Genomic DNA, 5,005 nt, shown 5'->3' on the forward strand with positions numbered 1-5,005 from the left:
CCCAGTTTAATCAACTCAAACTCTAGTATATTACCATCTAACACCTTTCCTAAGCTCACATATATCAAATAACTGCATAAACCCTAAAATAACTTACTTACCCTGATTTTGGGATGGTGCTCAAGAAACCCAAATCAGGATACCGCTCTGGCTAAGTTGTAGAGAATCTCCCCGACATCAATGTGGTAACTTCTGATCGTTGAAACGAGCTAAAACAGAGTCGGATCAGAGGAGAGAAGGAGGAGAAACCAATGTTAGAGAGAGAAAATGAGAGAGAAACTAAAAACCCTTGCTGAAAATCTGATTTCTGCATATATATATATATATATATATATATATATATATATATATATATATACATATACATATATAGGCTCCTTGCCATATGGCCTCGTTGACGATACAAGTGTACTCATCAATGAGTCACAGAAGGGTCTCGTCGACAAACCCTTAATGGTCTGAATTCCCTGCTCTCAGTATCTTCTCGTCGACGAGACACATGTACTTCATCAACGAGATCTAGAAAGACGTTCGTCGACAAGAACCCTGAGTTTGTCAATGAATGCGTGCTGATGCTCCTTTAATATAAACCCCTTTTCTCTTCTTTTATTTTCCTCATTATTTTATTGTTATTATTTATTCAGGTATCTACATTCTCCCCCCCTTTTAAAAATTTCGTCCTCAAAATTTGCTGACTATACATGTACTAACCTATAAAGGAAAAATTCGTTGTACTTTTATTAATCACCCTCACTTATAGCGGAGGAATACCATGGTTACACATATGGTTCTAGGAGATTACAATAACTAACCAGAATTCTCCCAAAACCCACTATATCCTATAATCCAAAACACAATTTATACATATATTACCCTACACTACATAAAATGAAATCAAAACAATACTTATCTTATCTGAACCGCTACTTTTCCTTTCCTAATTAATGTTGATCCCCACTAAATAGATGTAGGTACTTTTGTTGTATTTCCTCCTCTAGCTCCCACGAGGCCTCCTTCACTGCATGATTCCTCCACAATACCTTTTTGAGTAGAATTTTCTTGGTGCGTAACTCCTGTTCTTTCCTATCCAGAATCTGTACTGGTACTTCTTCATATGCTAAAGTATCTTTAAGCTTCAACTCCTCATAGCTGATCATGTGGGAGGGATCTGAGACGTATTTCCTTACCATGGAAACATGGAATATGTCATGAATCCTGAATAATGCTTGTGGTAAAGCTAATTTATAGGCAACTAGACCCACTCTCTCAAATATTTCAAATGGGCCAATGTACCTAGGGTTCAGCTTACCCTTCCTCCCAAACCTCATCACTCCTCTCATCGATGCGACTTTTAAGAACACATGGTCTCCTTCATCAAACTCTAATTTTCAGCTGCGTAGCTAATTTATAGGCAACTAGACCCACTCTCTCAAATATTTCAAATGGGCCAATGTACCTAGGGTTCAACTTACCTTTCCTCCCAAACCTCATCACTCCTCTCATCGGTGCGACTTTTAAGAACACATGGTCTCCTTCATCAAACTCTAATTTTCAGTTGCGTAGCTTTTCTGCCGACTTTGAGCTGTTTTAATCTTGTCTCTGATTAGTCAGACTTTATCATATGCCTACTGCACCAACTCTAGTCCCAAAACTCGTCTTGCATCCACTTCATCCCAGTATAGCGAAAAATGGCATCTCCTACCATATAGTGCCTCGTAAGGTGTCATTCTAGTGCTAGCTTGATAATTGTTATTATATGCAAATTCAACTAGTGGCATAAACTTGGTCCAACTACTCCTGAAGTCCAGCACACATGCTCAAAGCATATCTTCTAGTATCTAGATCGTCCTCTCTATCTATCCATTCGTTTAAGGATGAAATGTTGTGTTGAATGTTAGCTGAGATCCCAAAGCCTCCTACAAACATTTCCAAAATCGTGACATGAATCGTGGGTCTCGATTTGAGACTATAGCTACCGGCATACCATGGGGTTGAACAATCTCCTGAATATATAATTAGGCCAGCGTGCTCATGAAATAGTTGACTTTAATAGGGAGAAAATGAGTAGTCTTTGTGAGCCAGTCTACAATCACCTATATGGTGTTCTGCCCATGCAACGCCGGCAGTAACCTTATAACAAAATCCATAGAGATATGATACCACTTTCACTCAAGGATGTGGAGTGGCTGCAATTGTCCTATCGGTCTCTGGTGGTCATCCTTTTTCTACTAGCACGTCAAACATTATTCCACAAACTCGACTATCTCCCTCTTCATATCGCTCCACCAAAATGACTCTTGAAAGGTCTCGGTATATTTTAGTGCTTCCAGGACGTACTGTGTAAAGTGATATATGTGTCTCCTCTAGGATAGTTCTCTTAATTTCAGCATCTGCAAGTACGCACAACCTGATACGAAACCTTGGAGCTCCATCATCTGAAATATTAAACTCCTCCCCCTGTCCATCTTGCACTTTATCCATCAGTTCTTCTAATTCTGCATCATTTCTATGAGCAGCTTTAATTCTCTCCTACAGTGTAGGCTGTACTAACAAGTTAGTTATAAATACCTGATGCTCACCCTCTACCAACTCCACACCGAGCCTCTCCAAATACATTTGAATTGGATGCTGAATCATTCCTACTAATAGTGCAGCTCCTATTGATTTTCGGCTCAAAGCATCAGCCACCACGTTTGCTTTCCCTGGGAGCTAACGGATGGTGCAATCGTAATCCTTAATAAGCTCTAGTCATCTCCTTTGCCTTATATTCAATTCTTTTTTAGTAAAGAAATACTTCAAGCTTTTATAGTTAGTAAAAATTTCACACCTACCTCCATAGAGATAGTGTCTCCAAATCTTCAGTGTGTAGACCACTGCAGCTAATTTCAGATCATGGGTAGGGTAATTCCTTTCATACTCCTTAAGTTGCCAAGACGCGTATGCACTAACCCTCCTGTGCTACATCAACACACAACTGAATCCCTTTTGGGATGCATCACTGTATATAACAAATTCATCCTCTCTTGATGGAATAGAAAACACTGGTGCAGATACAAGCCACTGTTTCAACTCTTGGAAACTCTGCTCACACTCGTCGATCCATTCAAACTTTATATTCTTCCTTGTGAGCGGTGTTAGTGGACCGAACAACCTGGAAAAACCATCCACAAAATGTTGATAGTACCCCGCTAAACCTAGGAAACTTTGGATCTCCTGAACATTTCCCGGTCTCACCCAATTTACCACTGCTTCTATCTCACTTGGATCTACTGATATGCCATCCTTAGAAATCACATGTCCGAGGAAAGTGACCTGCCTCAGCCAAAACTCACATTTCTTAAACTTAACATATAACTTCATTTCTCTCAATACACGCAATACTAGTCTCAGATGATCTTCATGCTCTTCAAAACTCTTTGAGTAGACCAGTATATCATTAATAAAGACCACAAAAAACTGATCCAAGTACTGATGAAATACCTAATTCATCAAATCCATAAACGTTGCGGATGCATTAGTTAGACCAAATGGCATAACTAGAAATTTATAGTGGCCATATCTGGTCCTGAATGTCATCTTTGGGATATCCTCTATTTTAACTTTCACCTGATGGTATCCTGACCGAAGATCAATCTTGGAATAGACCTAGGTTCCCTGTAACTAATCAAATAAATCATCAATTCTAAGAAAATGATACTTATTCTTGAATGTCACTTTATTTATTTCCCTATAATCGATGCACATCCTTAATGTTCTGTCCTTCTTCTTTACAAATAGCACTGGCGCACCCCAGGGTGATATGCTGGGTCTAATAAACCCTTTATCTAACAATTCCTACAACTGGTTTTTCAACTTCTTTAACTCGACTGGGGCCATTCCTTGACTACTGGAATATCTACAAGTTTCAATTCTTCCTCTAGCATCTCTTTTATATAAGCTACATACCCCTAGCAACCATCCTGGAGTAGCCTCTTAGCCTGAATAGCTGACACTAACTGTGGCAAGGTGAGCACACACGATCCCACAAATCTGAATTCCTACTCTCCCAGGGGTCTAAAGATCACCTCTTTTTTATGGAAATCAATGCTGGTGTAGTTAGTTGTCAGCCAATCCATACCCAATATTATATTGAATCCCTGCATGTCTAGTACCACAAGATCGACTGGTAATATTTTCTCCTGAATGCCCACTGGGTAGTTTTTAAGTACTCTTCCACATCTCACTACTGATCTAGTTGGCGTGGCTACTAACAAATCAGTATCTAACAACTGTGTCTCAACCCTAGTTGACTTGACATAACCCAATGAAATGAATGAATGGGTGGCACCTAAATCAAATAAAACAACAGCTTTATATGATAAAGCAATAATCATACCGGTCACAACATCGCATGCAGCCTCAGCATCTCCCAGCATCAGCACATATACCCTCGTCGAGGTTGTGTTCCTTTACTGGCCGCCACCCCTGGGTGCTTGGATATTCCCTCCAAATGGTCTGGGAGCAACAGTACTATACTGCATATGATAATCCCGTGCTACATGACGCAGTTCACCACATTGGTAGTAGACATTCCTCCCTGCTTGGCATTCTCCTCTATGTCTCTTTCCACATGTAAAACAAACTGGATATGCCTTCTCACTCTGAATCTTCCATCTTCCAATCTCTTGCCTCTAAACTTTGCCGTATTTATCTCCCCTCCAAGAACCTCGGCTGGACCCTGCCTGGAATCCCAGAGGCATGGGTCTCTTCCTCTGACTCGATGTCCCCAAATCTCTCTAGCTGCTTTCCTCTGCCATTGTGGCCCTGTCCACTAATTCGGAAAAATATTGCACATTTAGGACTGCCACCTGTCTATGGATGTCATGCATCAAACCACTCTCAAACACTCTCACCTTTTTAACCTCATCTGGAACGATGTAGGGAGCAAAGGGTGACAGCTCAATAAACTTTGCTGCATATTGCTGAACCGTCAGTTGCCCCTATCTTAGATTCAGAAATTCTGCTA

Source organism: Malania oleifera, chromosome 7 (assembly GCF_029873635.1).
Source record: "Malania oleifera isolate guangnan ecotype guangnan chromosome 7, ASM2987363v1, whole genome shotgun sequence".
In the NCBI taxonomy this organism is placed as follows: domain Eukaryota; kingdom Viridiplantae; phylum Streptophyta; class Magnoliopsida; order Santalales; family Ximeniaceae; genus Malania; species Malania oleifera.